The sequence below is a fragment of the Chelonia mydas genome, chromosome 3 (assembly GCF_015237465.2).
Source record: "Chelonia mydas isolate rCheMyd1 chromosome 3, rCheMyd1.pri.v2, whole genome shotgun sequence".
NCBI classification, from domain to species: Eukaryota; Metazoa; Chordata; order Testudines; family Cheloniidae; genus Chelonia; species Chelonia mydas.
The window spans coordinates 141466251-141487494 of NC_057851.1; the positions used below are offsets into that span (position 1 = coordinate 141466251).

At 41.0% G+C, this 21244-nt stretch overlaps 1 protein-coding gene across 5 annotated transcripts in view; it reads left to right on the top strand.

Annotated features, from left to right (window-relative positions):
* Nucleotides 1–1492: 1492 nt before the first annotated feature.
* The window catches only part of CDC42EP3 (CDC42 effector protein 3), a 57625-nt gene continuing 37873 nt past the window's right edge, over nucleotides 1493–21244 (top strand). Inside the window, exons 1-3 of one of the 5 annotated variants that reach the window (XM_043543426.1) lie at nucleotides 1501–1568; nucleotides 2137–2221; nucleotides 16578–16679. The gene's annotated coding sequence lies outside the window, so the exon portion shown is untranslated. Of the gene's footprint in view, nucleotides 1569–2136; nucleotides 2222–16577; nucleotides 16680–19312; nucleotides 19582–21244 lie in introns of those variants that run through there. The other 4 variants (XM_043543425.1, XR_006289753.1, XM_043543427.1 and 1 more) reach the window with 4 other exon arrangements.

Below are 21244 nucleotides of genomic sequence, written 5' to 3' on the forward strand. Positions count from 1 at the left end.
AGGCAAACAAAAGGATTGAAGATGTCTCAATTGAAATAACATTGTCAGCTCATGCTATTTTATCACGTCTTGAGCTATTTCATGTTTCTGTTAAAGCCACAATTCCTGTAATCCTGTGACTATCTAAGAATCTCAGCTTTCTTTCTTCTTCTTCTTTTTTTTTTTTTTAAAGTAAGCTTCTTGACCAGGGGTTCTCAAACTGGGGGTCGTGACCCCTCAGGGGGTTGCAAGGTTATTATATGAGGAGTCAGGAACTGTCAGCCTCCATCCCCAAACCTCGCTTTGCCTCCAGCATTTATAATAGTGTTAAATATTAAAAAATGTGTTTTTTAATTTATTAGGGGGGGTTGTACTCAGAGTCTTGCTCCGTGAAAGGGGTCACCAGTACAAAAGTTTGAGAACCACTCTTCTAGACCTCTTGGTTCCAGAGAAAAGTTTGAAAATGTAACCTGAGTGTATCCTAAAGGCTCAAAAACTAGAAGGTTAATAAAAAGAACACATTTATTTATTAAAATCTCATCATTTTCAGCAAATCTAATGATTGTGGGGCTTAACTCATGATTTTTGAACATCTGGCACTACTGAATATATTTGAGCTAAATGGAAAAATTCAAGATCTAGTTTATTTTTAAATAACATTCAATTTACAAAGTCAATCTTGTGTTATGATTTTGGCTATTGTTAATAAGCTGGTGTATAATTACTTACTGACACAGTTTAGCAAATTTGTATCAACTGATAAAATCATAAGTACTATATATTTAATTGATTTTATAATGTATAGATGTCTTTTTAAAAGGGCACAACTGAATGCCCTTATGATATGTAACAGAGATCTGCTGAATTTCTTGGCATGTATCAGGTGAAAGCCACATCAAATTCTGGTTTTATAATGAGACATATCACAGTCTAGGTAGCAGGTCACAAAAAGTTCAAGTAATATTTATGAAAGTTGCCATTCATTATAAAGACCTGGTTTAGAGAATGCCTTCAGGATTGAATCCTGAAGACCTAATTACACTGCAAGCTTACGGTGACTTGCCTAGCAGTGAAAACCAGCCTCATTGTCCCTGGGCTCCTTTGCCACCCTTAACCACTTTCCTGGTTTCAGTCTGTCAGCCACTTTTACCTTGCCACATTATTTCCTGAACCATAGTTCAACACACACACACACACACTTGTTTTTCTTTTTCTTTCTTTCTTTCTTTCTTGGGGTGGGGTGAGGGGAGCTGAGGGGCAAATGAATGTGTTTTTGTTTTGTTTTAGCCATTAAAAATAATTTACCACCTTCACTTCCCTTGGCCAAATAAAAGTGAGAGGCCACCAGTACCAGTCACCCATGAACAAACAAACACAATAAATAAGAAAAAGAATAAACCAAACAAAAGCAGCAGACTTAGAACTAAGCAGTTCCCCATTCATTGTAATAGGATGATGCATGCCTAGCACCAGGTGTGTGGGAGTATAAACAGCAGCACTCAGAAGCCTCTTCACCTGGCTCAAAATACTGTTTGCTATCAAGCTCTGTTAGTTTCCCTTGGATCCAGAGAGGTAACAACTCCTCTGAAGTAAGAGAGCCTGTTTGTTTGTTTTTTAAATAGTATAAGGGGACATGTAAGGAAGGAATGACTTCTGTAGTGTGTGCTCTGCAGCTAGTTTCTCCTAATTTTATCTTGAGGGCTTGATATTAATTTCAATTGATAATTTTCAGGCAAATTAGAATTATATTGACCTGTGAACAGGACCTTAACCCTCTCATAGTTTCCCCCCATGGCCTGTCTCCGCCTGAAGGATAGATGTCTCTGTCATGACCTTTGATTGTTAAATGATACAGTATCTATTAGTTAGTTTGGTAGCATTACTGAGATGTGGGAAGTGGATATTTGCAATAGTTACAAAGAGTATTCTTGCAATTTTATTTTGAGTCCTATGAAATTTGGTGGGTTGTTGTTTTTTTTAAAGCCCCAGTTCCTGGAGTTGTGAATATAACTCTCCGCTTTGATGCTTAACAAAAGGAAAGCTGTTAGTCCTCTTGGTTGCAGAGAAAAGCTTGAAAACATGTCCCCTAATGTCCCAATAAGTTGGAGGCAAATAAAAGGAACCACAAAATTTATGTTTTTTTAAATCTTTCTTTAGGACCTGAGTCATGATTTTTGGATGCTTGGAGTTGGCAGTGCAGTGAAATAGAGACAACAATACTACATTTCATATGAATAGCAAAGTAGGTGCTTATAATGTTTTAATTAGAGTAATCCATCTATTTTTCTGACTGATTCTTATCGACTTGTGTAGAGCCTTGAGCTTCTTGGTTAGAAAAGGAGGTGGTGGTTTATAAATATGGCATTTCTTGGTCAAACAAATTGGCTAAATTATTTGGAATTTACAATCTTGGCAAAAGATGATTTCCCCTTATAATGTTAATCTCTTCCTATGCAGTGTTATTTCCAGAAAAGAATACATAGGGAACCCCTCATGGCCTGAAAAGTTAAAATGATGCAGATAATAGACCAAAACTGTGTAAACAATAATGCATTATCACAAGAATGTAGTAAAAATATATATTCCAATAGCTTAGGTCTGAAGACTGCACCCGCAGCCAGTCTTACATATATGCCAGTCTGACATAAGAAAATGAGCAACATGTCGTACATGAATACACAGCTTTATGTATTTCTTATCTATGGACCCACTGAATACTAGACAAGCACATCTTTAGCTATGAGAAATCCATATGGATGAATATAAATTTTGCACAGAGACAGCTACATTCCCCTTGTATGTTAAAATGAAGTAAAATAAAAACTGGACTTTCCCATAGTAAGACCCATAACTTCTAATCACTGATAGAATGGAAAAATCTATCCATTCAGATATGGCTAAAATGATTATGTGATCTTAGAAATAATATTCCTTCTTTCCATAAGTGAATGTTGTTCTAGTAATTTGTAGCTTTTCTTGGATTATTTGTTGTTTCGCAATGATCGGAGGCTTCTTATTTCTAGCCTTAGCAGTGCTTATAAAATGACATACATTTTAACAAAATTATAGTTGTCTGATCATGCTGGCTCAATTCCAGATAACATGGGCATATGGAAAACTGAGCTAGACCCCAAAATTTCAACTTCATTTGAAAAGCTGTACATTTTTCAGTTTAGCATGCTGTGAAGTGAAGGATCTTGGCACAAGAGACTGTCAGAAGTGCTTTGAAATCCCTGAGTGTAATCAAAATGCCTAAAAGTTGTGCATTCTTGACTATTTTAAACCCTAAAAGGGAGTAATGTTTGAGATCCCCCTTAATTTTGTAGAAGACTAAATTGCAGAGATGTGTTAAGTGCAAGGCAGGAGAAGTGGCAAGTCCTTTCTTTCCTGGCTTTGTGAAGACAAAATTTGGAAAGGAAGAAGTGGGGGAAGGAAGGGGATTAACGCTTCAGTAGCATCCAGGAGGATCTCACACTACATGTACAATTCTTGAAAATCTACAGAGAACAAAGCAAGGGAGGAGAGTGAGTGACCAGCTGTAGTCTCTTCTCCAGACTGGTAAATTCAAACTATGGATAAAGGAGGATGTTCTGTGAACTTCATTGATGCCTTTAAGCAATTAAACCAAGTCTAAAGATTGAGTGTGTGTATAAAGGGGTCACATTTAAGCCCTAAGGCTGGACATAGTTTAGCTTTGAACCCTAACTCTACATTGTGAGTCTTAATTTATGCTAATGTTGCTATTCAAACTTGTCCTTGCCTTCAAAGCCCTCCAAAACTCAGCCCTGGTTTCCATCTGCCCTCTTCTTTCCTACACCACCTCCTATGCTCACAATAGCTCCAGGTTAGAATCTTGGATTCTGATGCTACCCACACTTACATGGGTGCTTCAGATTCAATGTGTGTGTAAATGCTAGCAGGCTTGAGGCCTTACATGAGGACTATAGTTATTTACTTTAACAGCTGAGTGACTGTGTTTTAGGCAAGGGCATTTTTGAAAATGTTCTGCTGGGCTGCTCGTCAATGTCCTGTTGCTGCGGCTTATATCCCCCACTACTGTGCAATGGGCAGAGGAACATCTGCTCCTCCCACCCTGCACAGATCCTTCATCTGGAGTGGCAATTCTGTGGTATTGTATGGAATGGTAGATGATTCAGTTGTTGTAAAGCACCATGTAAGCAACAAAAAACCCATGCTTTTCTAATGTAAAATTCCTTCTCAGAACCTTACTTACTGACTGAACAAATAATGTAATCAAAACTCGGTTATAGAGTACACTTTGATCTTAGCTCCAAGAAGTGTGAGTGACCCACATATAGTTCAGATTCATGCTAGAATATCCCATGATCATAGCTCACTTCTTGCTATCTAGGTCAGGTAAGAAAAAGTGTTACTAAACAAACATTTAAGAATTTCTCTTCAGCATTTTTTTCCTATTTAAAAAACCCACCCTCACCAACCTTCTCAAATATTGGATTAAGCTATTTCAGTGCTGGTATAGCTTTTAGATATAGCCAGTAAAACAAACCAAACACGTCAGGAGAAACAGGAGACAAAAAAACCTCACTAAAATGTAATGTATGGAGATAGTTTTCAATATTTAAACTGCTAGATGTACAGTAAGTTATTGCAATCAAATAACTTGGAGACCGTGAAGTCCAAACTGCCAAGGAGTCATTCCTCTGCATAGCAAACCACAGCTGGGTCTGAAGTTTTCCAAATTAAAAAAAAAAAAAAAAAGGTAATGGTAACTCATACCCTTGTGTGTGTTCTCACAAGTGTTCCCCAAGAAACGCTTGCAGTCAGGAAGAAGCTGTTCTACTTTTGGCTGGCTCTCAGCATTGGGGAGCTCCATCTCTCTAAGTAGATTAGAGGCAAGCATGGCAAAAGAGGTAGGAAAAACATTTAAGGCAGCTCCCGATACTGCACTTCACTATCTGCTACCAAAGGGAAAACCTAGAGAAGGCCAAGAGGCGAAGATAAGTAAGCCACATAAATACAACATGTAATCACTGTATTTCTTCCTAGAGCAAGTATTGTATGCTGCACATTCTGACCTTGGCTGAAGTGCCCTTTTTCAGAGAGAAATCATTCTGACTGTAGCAAGAATTCTCTACATTTCATGCTCCCATATTAATCTGCACATCGAGGCTGAGAGCAACACAGCTCAAACTGTAATTGGGAATCCCAGTAAGCACTTCCAGCTTCTCAAAGCAGATGGATTAACACGTTAGCACTCTCATGCAATGAATTATCATCTGCTCCGGATTATCTCTCCTATGTATGAAAACATCAGTGTCTTTCCAAGTCCAGTGTTAGGTCTTCTATCTAGAACTGCATGACTGTTACAGGGAGAAAAAAATAGAGCCCTTTCTGTGATACACTAGGGGGAAGTATGTTTTAAGGAGACAAACTGCTAAAATATATTTATGCTCATTTGAAGCTTGTCTCTTATGGTTGTCTCAAGAGCAGGTTCCACAAAAGGGACTTAGGCTAAGTGTTGCAATGCCTCCCTTTAGGTGCTCTGCCATATAGTAGAATCCACGGTCCTGAGTTAGCTCAGGCTTCCTTTACAATGCATAGGGAGAAATAGGAGCCAAAGAGTGGGATTAACAAATGCCAGCATGCTGAGTGGGGAGCCACCTAAACTAACCAGCAGGAAATGCTAAGCAGATAGCCCGGCCCTAAACCCTGCCTAACTCCAAGTGTGAGGGAGGCACCTTTCTCCAGTTGGGGTTCGCCGCCCTGAACCCTCTCTGGAGTTAGGGCCAACCTGTCTTAAAATCCTTTCTCTCCAAAAAATGTAGGATGTAGTGGTGTTGGATACCGCCCCTTGTACCCAATAGCTCAGTGGTTAGAGCACTCACCCAGGGTCTGGGAGACTCAAGGGCAAATCTCCACTCTCCCTAAGAGGAGTAGGGACTTGACCCCAGGTTTCCCACCTTCCAGGTGAGTGCCCTAGACGCTGGGTTGGGGGGTATTTTGGGATGGGTCTCCCTCAATCTCTCCTGTTGAAGCTGTTCCACTTTGTATACAATCAAATGTTCACTGGAGCAGGGGCTTGAACCTGACTCTCCCACATCCCAGGGAGTGCCCTAACCACTGGGCTAAGGAATCTTTTTCTGTCTCTCCCCCAAAGAATACTGGGAAAAGGGGGCACAACCACCTCCAGATATGTTTTGTGCAGGGCCCACTCCAGTAGAGATGTTCTAAGGTGGCCTCAGAGCACAGCTACCAGACCAGGCAAGACAGGCAGCGGATCGTTTAGCTGGTAAATCCTGCCAGGGTTCAGGTGTGAGTTAGATGCCGTGTGTCAGGATTTAGGCAGGTGTGTGCATTCCCACTGGCAGAAATTTAGGCAGCAGCTTAGTGGTGGGTTTGAGAATCTACATTTTGGACTTGGGTTTAGGCTCTTAGGCACCTAAATCCCTTTGTGGATCTATCTTGCTGCACTAGGAAATTGTTTTTAAACAAAAAGGACCAAATTCTCTTCTTAGTAAACTCTGTTCTCTCTCAATCTGGACTAACTTCATTGCATTTACACCAGCATTAGCTAGAGTAGACTCTAACCATATGTTTTTGGAAAAGTGCAAACAGACATTAAGCAATTGCTACCAGGTTGAACTGTTGGTCTTGAACCTGCAAGTTGCCCTTCATGCTGAATTTAAGTTATCAACCAACATAGAGAAAATAAATGTCATACTCAAAGACAAAAGTTTATCTTCTAAATCTTTAAGGTCCAAATATTACCTCTTAGTCATCTTACACTCGTGTGACTCCACTGATCTCTCTGGAATTATTCCTGATTTGCATAAGTATAAATGTTTTCCCTTACAAGTGCAGTACATGCAGTAATGGAAAACGGGCACAAACCAAATCCACAGTTCTGATCTCTGGGTCCAGATCCAAACTTCCTTGGACCAGTTCTTGGATCTGATAAATCTGTGGTGTGGCTGCAGATCCAGCCGCCCAAGTATGTTTTAAGGGCTATTACCCCACAATGATCTAGTCATGATGCAAAATCATACACTTATATCACAGAATATGATCCTTTGTATGATTATTTTTGAAGTCCACCAATAATGTAATCAAATGATTCATGTTACCGTCTTAATGGATAACAAGTAATGGAACACTAGGCACTAAATAAGGAATGTAGCCACAGTGGGAAGTGCTAATTATACCAAGTACATTGGGGAGAGAGGCAGAGGTAGGAATCTTGGTTTATGACTTGTGGGGATTAGATTTTTGTGGTGGTGATGGGAGGGTGTGGCAGACAGAAGAGATGCAATGTGATGTTGCCTGCTCTCTACAGATCAATCCCCTCCAGCTCCACTGATGCTATATTTATGTTTGTTTGAAAATACAGATTTCAATGATAGGAGAAAAGCTGAAAAATGGGGGCCAGGGAAGAGAAAGGTTCCCATGACAGCACAGATCCAGAGAGCTGTACTGGGATGTGGGGCAGGGGTCGGGGGAGAGAGTGTCAAAGGGGAACCCCTTTCTTCATCCCTGCATCCCCTTGCAGCTGAGTGGAATTTGACTGATTGTAGGGAGTTCTTCAGTCTTCTTCTATAACCTGTAATGGCCATTTGAGGTCACATCTATTGCCCATTCTACAGGGGGCAAGATAGATAACTACCATGAGTGGAAATTCCACAAGAAGCTCACAATGTTTCCTGCCCCTTTGCTGAGTTATTCCCATGGAAGTAATTTATTGAGCTTTAAGGTAATGTTGTCTTGGTCAATATTTGCTCTTCACGTCAATAAATAGTAATTCCTCCTGAAGTGAAGAAACCCAGTCTCTTCTTACCTCATAGTAAAGGCATTTTGAGAAGTGCCCCACATATACAATGTCACTCTGGTAACTGTGCCCTTTGGAGCATCACGGAGGAACTGGCACAACTTCACAGGGATTAAAAAGGATCATGAAGTTTAGTTTGTTTACACACTGAATTACTATTGTAGTCTGGTTTTTGTGGTACCTTTCAGCACATTGCTATAATAAGTGGCATTTACATTTTCATTTCCAGTTCACCTTTAAGAGACTGTGCCTTTGGGAATGAACTTCCCTATTTGTTAATCTTGCAGAGCTTGATTTATTCTAAATAGCCGCATAATTTAAAATTGGATATAAATAATATGCCAGTTTACAGTTCCAAGTTTGCAAACATTACCAGGCGTATTGCCAGATCCAAAGCCCATTGAAGTCAGAGAGTCTTTCCACTGACTTCAGTGGGCTTGGCTCAAGATCACAGTATTTAGCTACCATGATTAGTCCACTGCAGTAAGCAGTACACCCACTAGTTAGGCCTTCCAGGACTGGACTTTAAATTAGTAACTATTAACTTTCACATTAATCTATCTTGCATACATTGCAATTTAAAAGCATGGAAGCCCCTTCAACTTGCCCCTCTTGTTTTTGGCGGGGCGAGGTCAGGAATGGAAGCTGTGGTCCTGTCACCAAATATTCCAAAAATATTATTTGCAGAAGGGTCTGTACTCTGAAAGACTGTACTTTGTGTTCCTGGAAATCTGTCCTATTATTCATCAATGCCTGTGGTATTTCACAACTTGGAAACACAGACCCACATAGAGTAGGTATTCTTAACCAATATGAAACTACTGTAAGATGTCATGAATCAAACTTACTGGCCATCCTCACGAAAGACTTCATAAATTCAGACTCATTTTCAAAACAAACAATATACATTGGCGAGCAGGGCCAAACTAAGGTGAATCTAAAAACGTAAGCCTAACAGAAATGGGGTCTTGCCCCAGATACAGACTTCTCCAACCATGCCCAATGGATGTTTTCAAAACTAGAGAATTCTTTTATTCTTATAAGAATAATTATCTGTGCACTCATCTCCTGAGTGAAATGATCCCTCCCTGAGTAAGGACTGCAGGAGTTGATTCATTCTGAGTAAACTCAGACTAAGAAACTTTCCTCTTTTGAAAAAATCCTCAAGGGAATTGAGTGAAATCTCTGTAATTTTCTTTTGCAGTGGTGCATCTTTTACTTCGAGTTGTAGAAGGCATGAGGATGTTGCCACTCTTTAGCCAACATCAAACAACCTGACGTTATGGGATACATTTCAAAAACATCTGCCAATGTGACCTATGTAAAACTGGCATGATCAGCATGATAAATCCCAAGGGCACATAGCCTCTTTGTAATCCGAGTGTCACCCGCATCCATCTCTGGCTTGGTCCTTACGATGTTCTGACTGGATATTCTATTTTTGTCCATCATTGGCAATCTTATCATATCACCATGGCATCCGCATGATCACTGGCCATGTAGTGGCATTCCTTGGCAAACTTGCTTCATAATTTGTTGGTCTTCCATCCTAATGATACGTCCATATCAAGAAAGCTGTTGAAACCAAACCAGTGCTGACAAAGGCAGTTGCTGATCTTGTCCTGCCACTTAATTGGTAAAACTGGTAGTTGCACGCTAATAGAAATACAATACCTCTTTCAAAAACGACTAAGTTAACACGAACGAGGTACCTTTTTAGTTCATGCCAGCAGCATTTGCATGGGGGAGTTTCTAGCATGGTGTGCAGTGCGCACAGCAATTTGCGTCCCTATAGTCCAAACTGCAGGGCCATGTAGACGGGTGAAGCCTTAAGTCTTGTGGTCAATTAAGAAATGCTAGTTATGTCATTCAGCAGCATGACTAATGTTTAAAGATGATAATATAAATCTTTCTTCACTAAAATGTGTGGTGTTGTAATACTGAATTACTAAAATGGACACTTGCAGCAAATGACTTCTCTAAAGATATGTGGGGTTTTGAAATATCCGGTGACTCTCCAAATCTCAAATATTGTGCTGTGAGGATCTGAGCATGGCCTGTAAGTCTTATGCAGGCAAAACTCCCATTGACTTCAGTGGGGCGTTTCCCATCTTGGGGCTTGTCTACACTAAAGCTTTTTACCTCAAGTTAATTAATTGCTGATTAACTATAGGTATTTAGCACATTTGTAAAGACTAGGCTGAACAGTTTCCAAAGGTTTGTTCCAGGATATGATCCATGTGTGTATTTTGTACTTTGAATGGAAGCTTAGATTCTGCAGATGGTGATGCTCTTGTCTGGGAAAAACTTCCTATTCCTCCTAGGTGAATGGATTTTTTTTTTTTCCACGCTACCTTGTCATCTGTGCAACTTGATCAGTATTCTAATTACCAGTACATAGCCAGATAGAAGGTACATCTTCATTATGTAACAAAAATAATGGTAAAAACATAACAGTAACCAGTGTGTACATTACAAACAAATCACCATGGAAAACTGATACTTAGGATGAGGGTTTCTGATTGCTAGTGTTAACACTTTCTGAAATTCACTGTTGATTTTAGATGGACTCACTGTCAAGCTATATATTACAATTTTATCAGTTAAAAACATTAAAAATATTCAGAGCATTTTTCCTCCGAATTTCCCCCCCTCCCCCCCCCCGTAATCACTTTCAGTCCAGTGAATGGTCTCTCTTGACACACAAAAAAGCTACATGATGCAAAAATGCAATCTCTAGCTGTATTCTTAAGTCAGAGCAACACCATGCTTTGAGTGTCTTCTGACAGGGGATGGATCACTGGACAATTGCCTGTTCTGTTCATTCCCTCTGGGGCACCTGGCATGGGCCACTGTCAGAAGACAGGATACTGAGAGAGGTGGACCATGGTCTGACCCAGTATAGCCATTCTTATGTTCTTGCCCATGAATATGGGGACATAATCGAACAGAAAAGCTGAAAACCAAATTAAATTCCAAACAGTTCTTTTCAGTGCTTCTAGTTATTAAAAAATGAGCAGTGAAATATTGCTTCAAGTTAGTTTTATCACTTTTACTGGTTTCAACCTAAAACTTAAAATGCTTTTTATAATATTCATAGGACTGTAGTATATAAAGGTAATCTTCATTCATTCTGCATTTTATTTAGAGGATCTGTTGACATCAATGGAGAAAAGACGCAGAACCCTGGTTGAGCACAAGTTTGTGACCAAAGTTGTATTACACTGATTGGAAAATTATTTTCCCCTTTCAGTGTATCGTCACAGCTGTTGGGGAAATACAAGTTATGATTCAATAAGCATTATTATAAGAAGTCAAAGGACATTTTAGCAAAAGATACAGAGGCCTGATTCTGATTTTACATCTATCTTTCACTAGCATAGTTCTGGTAACCAAAGTTATTCCTGATTTGTACCAATATGAGATAAGAACCAGACCTACAACACTTAGGACATGATCCAAAGCCCACTGAAAACAGTGGGAGGTCTTTAAATTGTTTGCATGGGTTTTGGAGTAGGCCATTAGGGTTATGTCGGAACTTCAGGGAACTTGCATGATTGACACCCATATGGGAGACCTGGATCAGCCTAACTTGGGTGTGGACAGCCAAAGTGCAAAGCCATACTTCGAGTGCATCCGTATTTGTGAAAGACGCTAGGACTTCTGGGGGCACATACCATCATTCCTAGCACTGCAATAAACTGTGCCAATCTATGAATTCTTTTGCAGTGTGTCATGGGACACCTTGTCTGTCCTTTCTGGGCCCCTGTGAGGATGTGCTCTTAGCCCACCAGGTCAGGAAAGGAAACTCTTCCTGGATCTGCACAGTCTAAATTCTTGGTTTCAGCCTCTGTTCCAGCCAGTGACAAGGCCTGGATCCAACTCAGAAGGATGACCTGTTCCAGCAGTTGGCATTATTGCAATTCTTATTTCAGAAACATTAGGTCAATGCAGGTCATGACACACAGTGGTGGGCATTTTGGCACTGGTTTGTTGTTCTGAGAAGGCAATGACATACCTTGCTAAGAAGATTCTGCAGGATGCATGCAGACATGGAGAAGTGGAGACAGCAGATGCAGGTTTAATAGCTGTGGGATCCCCCTACACTGATCAGAAACTCTGGAGTAGGACCACAAGCAAAGAGTGGTGGGACTACATCATACAGATGTGGGAGAAACCAGCAGTGGCTTCAAAACATCTATGTGAGGAAGGCCACATTCCTGAAGCAGTTGGTGGTGCTTGCCCCTTCACTTCTTCATTGAAGACAGGACCTTAGAGAAGCTGCAAAAAAAACAGAAGATCTTTCAGTCCATTTAATAAAGTATTTACCATTCCTGTCAGAAGGCAGGTGAAATAATGACTATGGAACAAAGAAACTTAGAGTCAGATTGTGTTAGGTCCTGACCTGAACAGGTGCTAGGCATGATACCATACTGGAGTGCAGATGCTGCTCCGCCCCACACCCCAGTGCTTCCATAGCTACTTGAAAGGGTGAGGGAGGACAATGGGGAGACCACAACCCTGCTACCCTGTATACTGGTCAGCTGGGGTATGGTGAAGGTGTTAACAGGCAATGTTGAGGGAACACAACCCATTGCAAGGGTGGCAAGACAACTGCTGCAACATGTGCTTCCTAGGAGACCACAGGAGAAATTCTGGCTGACTCAGAAAAACTGAGCTCATTAAGACAGAATTTTGCATTCATCTGCATTGAATAAAACATAAGAAGTTGTCCAAACTTGGCTCATACTGCTGTTTGCAATGAGGTTTCATACAAGTGAAATGTCGGGAACAGCACTGTCTTAGGTAAGCAGTAATCGTATGAGGAATGTATTTGTGAAATCTAGATGCAGGACTGAGATCTGGGTTAGTACCTTTGCTTTATCCTCTGTGAACTTCCATTTTCAATAAGTAGAGGTCATGTAAAATGACTAGCAGCCCACGTCCACACCCAGCAGACTGAAGCATTTCCTAATTAGGTTATATTCAATCTTTATAATGTGCTAGTAATAGATGTGATACTGCAGTGTAATCTCCACTGATATTATTCACTTCCCAGGAATGTACAGCTGAAGCTGCTCTGCTGGCTCTGACTGAAAACAATGGGTGTGGAGCTGACAAATAAAGTAGCTGTTTTACATTCCCTGAGCTATTCTGATTCTATTGTTTAAGTGATGTCTGCTGAACAGGTACTCACATTAGAAAACCAAGCACAATTTTGTCGATGTGGCAGCTATTTCTGAAGCTTATTAAAGCTTGTTAGTGCTTTTCCCATGCAATTAAAAACTGGACTTGCCTGTTGTAATATTGCCTGGCAGTTATGAATGGTTTCAACTCCCATTTTATACTGAAAAAATGAGCTCATACTATATAATTGCAGGCTACCCCCAAAAATATTTTTATTCAGTATCGTCAGACTCTACATCAAAGATGTCAAAGAGCCTGATCCTTCAAGATGCTTAGTGATCTCAATTCCCACTGTAGTCAAATGGAGTGAAGGGTACTTGACAGCTTCCAGGATTAGCCCCTAATGTTTAAAGCTGATGGCAATTTTTGTATGGAGCAAGACAAGTTAGAATGTTCCAGTTAGAATTTTGGCTTTCTTCTTGTTTATAATCTTAGCAATTTTCATCAACATTACAATATTTATTCTATGTCTTGCCCATACACTCCATGTACATTTCTTAACAATTGCCATATCCCTTCTTATTTTTCTCCTTCAAAGCTTACCAGACAATAACCATTAATTGTCTTTATTAAAAACAAAAGCTTATTGAGTTGAATTTGTTCATTTAATATATACAGTGACCTTGATTCCTTCCCCAGCTGGCACGAGCGTATTCAGTTTGCATCCCTCTTCCAAGAGCTCTGCAGAGAGAGGCAGTTTGAGCTTGCTGTTGGGGATCCAAAGGCTGCCTGTGGACGTGTGTGAATTAGCACGTACCATGGCCAGCTTAACCGTGCTCCCGCCCTCGTCAAGACCATCCACTTTTGGGGCAGTGCTAGTTATTAAAGTGATCCTCTGAAGGTCCACTTGCTGACGTTGGGGCCTTAGATATAATAGCAAAAGCCAGAATAAAAGGGCAAAATCTTGCATGGCACTTGCATATCAATATGTTATGATTCAGACGACATAAATAAGGTGAACATGGCTAAAAACAAAATAATCCCCCTTTCAAACAAGGGGTGAATTAGTCTTTCTCTCTCCCACATCTGTAGTATTAACATTGAAGAGGAGGATCACGTTCAAGCTAAACAAGAGACTCTGGACATCAGAAGTAACCGTATCAGATTCTTAAAAATGGGTTCCAATTATTATAAAAAGACTTTCAATACTGTTCTCTAGATATTCTGTTAAATATCCCAGTGGGATATTTATGGTCAAAGCTAACCACGTTTCTTTGGACTTTTCTTTTAATGATTTCAGCGATCTAAAGAATTTAGATGAAAAGCAGAAGTATTTTTGCTTTTTAAAAAAAATCAGTAGAAAAGATCCACTGCTCAGCCTGCTAGTAATTTTATTTATAGAAATTCCCAAAGTGGCAGTTACTGAAATAATCTGTGGCCAACAGGCTAAAGAAAACTTCAAAAAATTCAAAAAAGTCTCCTTCCAAGAACCATATAATCACTTCCATGAAATTGTGTTATGTAACCCCTGGGCATTGTATTGACGTGGTATGAACAAATGAGAGAAGGTGAATTACTGGAGATCTACGTATCTTCAGTAATCCACTTGGATTATAAAAAGGTGGGAGCAGAAATAATCACACATTCCAGAATGTAACCTTTTGAGTGCACTGTGAAACGGTATTAAATGGCTTTTGAAAAATATTGTAGGCTTGGAGTCAAACTTCCTTATTTATGACCAAAGCTTTTCGTGAAAAGCATTTACGTTACGGTGTAAACTCTGAACTTCTTGAGTTTACACTGTGCGCTGTACTGCTGTAGTGTAGACAGTTGCTACAGTGACAGAAGGTTTTTTTTCATCATTGTAGTTAATCCATCCCCTCAAGAGGCCGTAACTAGGTTGATGGAAGAATTCTTCCATTAACCTAGCATTGTCTATACCAGGATTTAGATTGGTTTAACTACATCTCTTGTGATGTGCATTTTTCATACCCCGAGCAACGTAGATAGGTCAACCCAAGTTTTTTAGGTGTAGAGAGGTGTAAAGGGGTATACTTTAATGACCATAAAGCCCTTGTACATGCCTTGTCAATTTCAAACTGTCAATTTCAAAACACAAAGGAATCTGTTTACAAATTACATTTAAGTTCTGTGCTTACTAAGTGCCTGCTTCTGCTCCGAGTGAAATAAATGCTAAAGTGCCATTGACTTCAATGGGGCATATATAAATCCATTATAATTGCCATATGACATACTAGAAGTGGGATTTAAGTACTGAGCTGAACTGGGACTAGTATGCCTAATGTCAATTAGGAACTTTAGCTAAAATCAACCTTTCAACTCCAGCACAAGTTCCTACCTATGAAAGCTTTAAATTACAGAGAGAAAGCATAAATCCTTGGTGGGAATGGGACCGGCATTTCCACTCCTACTTTGCAATCCATTTACAAGTAGCTGTATGTTGTTATACAGTGTTAATGTTGAGATTTTAATTACACAAGAATTGGGGAAACTAGGAATTGAGGTTCCCATAGCAACCTTGATTCTTCCTCTGATATGTATACCCGACAGTAGGGGGAAAATGCATTTTCTATTCAACTACTCCTCCAGTAAGACTATACAAACAAGTTGAATTGTGTGTTATGCTTAAACTGCCTTTTTATAAGATTATATACATTTTGAGCAGGACTTTTTTGCACTATTAATTCTTTATTTCTTTACAATATAATCTAAGCAGTATTATTACTTATCTATCTCTATAGTTGTGCCTGGCACATTACAGGATAGATAAAGGATTCCCCATCATGAAGAGCTAACAATCAGGAGGATACTGGAATGAATTGGGGGAAAGGGAAAGATGACAGTAAGGATAAGCATATAAGGAAAGTAGGATGAATAAAAAGGAGTACTTGTGGCACCTTAGAGACTAACCAGTTTATTTGAGCATGAGCTTTCGTGAGCTACAGCTCACTTCATCGGATGCATAGGATGAATAGGATTCCTACCAGAAATGGGCTTGAAGAAGGAGAGGGTTACTTCATGGACAAGTGGTGAGAGAATGATCCAAACTTAGGGGACAATATGAAAGACTGTATAGCTGAGGGTAGGAGAAGGGAAAGGGAGCAGTAAGAGGAGAGGACTTGGACAAATGTGGCATATCAGAGGAGCAAAAGAACACTAAGTCAATGATATAGGTGAGAGTGCGCTTGTGCAGATCATTGAAAGAGAGGATCTTGAATCTAATGATCCAAGAGACAAGAAGCCAGTGAAGGCATTCAAAGGGGCTGGGATGTGTGCCGTGACTGAAACAGATTTTTGCAGGAGCCCTTGTTAAATGTTGGCAGTCAAAGGCACCTGTGTCTATTTGACTATCAAGTCCTCAAAAATGGTTGGTTGGATTTTCTTCAAACTACCGCTGACACAAACTTCACCTGTGAATTAACAAGTAGCATGACAAACTTGAATCCCAAAGATATATTTAAGTGGCTTATAACAGGGTCTTTAGAATGAAAGCACAGTCTCAACAGTAGTCAGCTTAAAGACAGATAATGCATAAGTGCATTCTGGCAAACAATAAACTATCGCAAAGGCGGAGGTGAACACTTCAGAAGTAAGAAAGGGACTCACAGAAGTAAGCTTTTAATAAAAGATTCTTTTTTCCCCTTAGGTTTCTTGGTGGAATGAATTTCCACCCCATCACAAACTGGCAACTCCTGTATCCTATAACAGTTGGGGTAATACTGAGCTAAGAAGAATATATATATTTTTTGTAAGTAGCATTACTTGGGGCCTGAAAGTATCTGTTTTCTGCACAGGAGATACTTGTGTTTTTCAGACAATGGGTCCCACTCTTCCCAAAGTGTTCTCTGGGTGTGAATGGAGATGATGTGACAAAGACGGCTTAAAGCCAACTTTGCGCTACCCACAGTCTATGCCTGGCCCCCTGTTTAAGTTGAGAGCAGCCTAGATGCTGCTCTCAATTTATGTAGACTGTTGCAGCAACTAAGAATCCTTGAAATACCTCATGCTCTGGTTATGCCACTACTACTAAGGGCTGCCAGGGCACAGAGCCATTCCAATTCTCCAGCACCAGTGGGACTAGGCTCTAGTTCCAGCTGCTGTCGGTACTTTCATTGCAGCTGGGAGGCCCCACCACACAGAGAGTAGCAAGGGAAATAACTTCCTGCACAAAACTCCAAACTGTCAGCAGTCCAACTGAGCAAGCAAATTCACCTCCTGGGTGTGAAACCAAACATGGAGTGTGTTTGTCTAAACATTTAAAAAAAATAATTATACACAAATGAAAACAGTAAGTGGAATGGAAAGCCCTTGAACTCACCAATAGCATTTCCTATCATGAATGCTATTATACACAAACTTTTATAACAAAATAACTCAACTTATTATAAAACAAACATGAAAGCCTCCAGCCTCCCATGTATTCATCTCCGGAGAAGCACTTGGTAACAAATAATGGAGTTGTATTCTGCCTTCGCTCTCTGTGGGCTGGAGTCAAAGAGCATGGGCTGATTCCAGTAACATCAATGCAGCACTTGATGCCATTCAAGGCATCTTACAGATTCATCCCAATTTAAACCAGAGGGAGTTCGGAGCAAATCACCACTACAGCGGGCCATTAAGACGGTGATAACTCAAATACCAGAATAATTCACAGTAACACAAGTATGAAAAGTGACAAGAATGTATTTAAAAAGAAAAAAGTTTGGAAATTCAGTTATATACTGAAGACTAGTGTTTACCTCTTCCATCGAATGAGAATCAATCACTGCAGTTTTCCTTTAACAAGTGAAACATGTTTTTCCCCTCTCCAGTACTTGCTGAAGGGATTTTTATAAAGTTTACCAAAAAAATTCACTTCAGCACTGAGTGTATGAGACCTCATTTGAAAGGTGGTAGGGTTTTTTGAAGGAATTATGAAAATTGCTGGATCAGGGCCTTAACTCTATGCATAATGTGTGGTTGGATGGTTGTGCCCACCCAGAGCCCTCATGGGGCCTGTGTGTGGGTGCAGTAGTCCACCTGCATGTTGGACACTCCAAAATTAGGGCTGCACAGTGAAAATGCTTTCTCAGTCCTGTGACACTGTATTTATATAAACTGTAAAAGGAATTACTCCCAATTGCCCTGAAGTAAAGTGCTTAACAGCCACTGACCATAGAGGGGAGAAGTATACATACTGGGTATGCATCTAGCATTTATACTTATAAAAATACCATGCATAATGAAAACTGTGTAAATATTTATAAAAATACCTTTGTGTAAGGTCTGTAACATATTTAATATTTTCAATCAATTCACATGTAGTGCTTGCGTGTCTGTGCCAAATGTAACATTTTGAAAAATGAACCTTTAGTAAAACTGTCAGAAGAGTTGTGTTAAGTTCAGGTAGCTGCCAACAATAACTTCTGGGAGCATATCATTGGAAGAAGCCAAACAATGCTGGGGTCTCTATCAGAATTAACTATGGCACTTGTAAAAATATTAACATCATTTTAGTATTTATGGGCTTCCTATCCCATAACCTGCGGGACTCCCAACAACTATTTTCTTAGTTAACATTCTGGTTAAAGCATTTTCGCTTTCATCAAATAGATGGAGTTTCCTTTTAAATCTGGTGTTCAAAATGATCTTGGTTGTGAGAACTCCTAACAAACACAGAAGTGTCTCTCTAAAGTGTGTTTATATCTTTGGGCATAGCAAAAGCCTGAGCTCCGTTGCCAATTCTTGCTATGTTTGGGGGTTTTTTCTCTTAAAATCCCAGCTCCTGGACTGATGGCACTCCATGCAAAATCTCACCACTCCTTTAAGACAAAATGGTCTCCCCAGCCCTCCTGGTTGCAGAGAAAATCTTGCAATCCTGAACTGTAAAGAAGCAAAAATCAGGAAGCAAATGAAAAGAACCCCAAATGTGGTTTCAAACTCATTTTCCGTAGCCAATCTTGATTTTTTGGGGGGGAGACCTCTCCTGACTTTTTTTTTTTTTTTTTTTTTGAATGCCTGGCATTAGTTCAGATGCAGCTCTAACTAGGGAGCAGTTAGCAATGCCTCCATAATGCTGCGCAAACTAGCCATCACGAGATATATTTAAAATCAAGTGTGTCTTGAGTGTATTCCAGCCAGCCCTGGGCTGTGCCAGGTTTTCAGTTCAGCTGCAGTTTGCCTCACACCAGAGAGCTGCCTAGCGCCCAGTCCAGCCCTCTGCAAGCACGTGGGCTTAGCCCTGAGCGGTGCCGGTGTGAGCAGACACCCAGGCTCCAGAGGGAAGCGTTGGCCACACGCAGGACCTGCTGCAGACATCAGGCTTGCAACAGCCTGTGGATGCTGCTGCTGCTTTCTCGCCTGCAGCCTCTGGGGACGAGCAAGGCGCAGAGTAAGGCGTTTCCCATCCAATGCACCAGCCCGGAGAAGGGGGAGGGCGCGCAGGGGAGGGAGCTGCCGGGTGACAGGCGGTCACAGGTGCTGCTGTTGCCTCTGAGTCACGGGAGAGGCGTCTCCGCGCCCCAACCAGCTGCTGCTCCCCCTCCCCCTCCTCAAGGCTGCTGCGGCTGCCAGCCCAGGCAGAGCCAACTCCTCACAGGCGGCCTTGCTTGCAGGAGGCGCAGCCACCGAGCCGCGCAGCCGGGGGAAGGAGCAGACGCCCTGGGAAGCCGGTAAGTTGCTGCGCACAGAGATCTGCGTCCCCAGCCCCTGCATGAGCCTCCTGGCCTGGCAGGCAGGTGGTTTGCAGGCAGCGGGCGTTTTCTTTCCCTTGCATGATGTGGAGATCTCGTATTTTGGGCTGCAAGCGGCGGCAGGGCGGGTTTGTAAATACTAACCCCCCAGGGAGCAGCACTCCCAAGGCGCGAGCGGGGCACAGTTCAGCTCTCAGAGCTGCTCGCGGCATCGCCCCTCGGCTCGCCCTGGGCATGTCCAGTGAGCCCGGATCCGCCCCATGCAGCAGGACTCCAGTGTTGTGCTCTGCGCTCAGGGCTGCCCGGTGCAATGCGACTAGTGATCCTCTTCTCCTTCCTCCGTGCAAAACAGACACAATTCTGCTCCCTCCCAGAGCCACCCAGTCCGTCAGGGCTCAGATTTCCCACTTGCCCTCTCCCTGTGAAGCAGGTCCAGTTCTGCTCCAGCAGGCAGCCCCCTGGCACATATCTGCTCCGATATTCTGCAGCATGTGCATGAAACGGGCACAGTTCTGCTCTCCCCGTGCATCTTGGCTGATACTTTGCTCTCCACAGGGAACAACTGGCAAAATTCTGCCCTGGGATCTGTCTACCCAGCGCAGCGTGGCTCTTCTGTTCTGCCCTTCTGTCTGCACAGAGTGGGCAAAATTCTGGGCGTGGAGCTGCCATAAGCATCACAGGTTTTTTTTACTCTGCTCTCTCAGGAGCCGATTACAGGAGTCAAGATGCAGTGTGCTTTGCCATAACACTTGGCAACTTAGAACAATTGCACTGAAACAGCTTGGCTACTGTCTGAATTAATTTTTAAAAAAAGCTGTCAATTTCAGTGACTTCAGAAATTAGCATTCAGACAGACAAATGTAATTGATGCAATTTATTACTAAAGGTGATAACTGGTTTCATTTCCTACTTTCAGAGTCACATATTTGAATAAAAATAGAGTGGTGTTGGGTTTTTTTGTTTCTTTTTGGCAGGATGTCATTTTTGCAGTGCAGTTCTGGATTGGGTCAGTTTAAAAATAAATATCTACTTGAATGCTGCATTTCTGAATAGCTACGTAGCTGTGACTTGAATGCATCAAAGCAGAGTACTCAGCTGAAAAGAGAGGCTATGGTACAGTGTAATATGGATTGTCTGACAGATTGTAAGTCAGGAACTCACCAAAGGGGTTTATTAGGATGCTATCTAAAAGTAAAGCTGAGGTAAGATTTTGAAAAAAATTATTTCACATGAAAATAAAATCCCAAATGCAGGAAGCAATTAGTGGAAGAGTTCATCACTGTGGATTGTAGTTGTGATTTAAAGGTATTTAGAATCTTAATATTTATAAAATATTGCTTCATTTAACTAAAATGAGCTTGAGCTTTTACTTTTCTTTGAAAGCAGTTGGGAAATTGCTCCACTGTCACCAATCATTTCAGTGGGTCATTCATTATTCCTTGCTAAATGTGGATTAGAGAAGTATGCAGGGGACAGTATGTTTGAATAAACAATTAAAAGCATGAATTTAAAAACAATTGAAAACCTTAAATGGATAATTCCTAAAACTCATCTTCATTTGAAATCTTAATGAGATCATTCTTATAAAATGATTGTGCTTCACTTAGGATTTTTTGAAACATGGTACCAATAAGGGAATTGT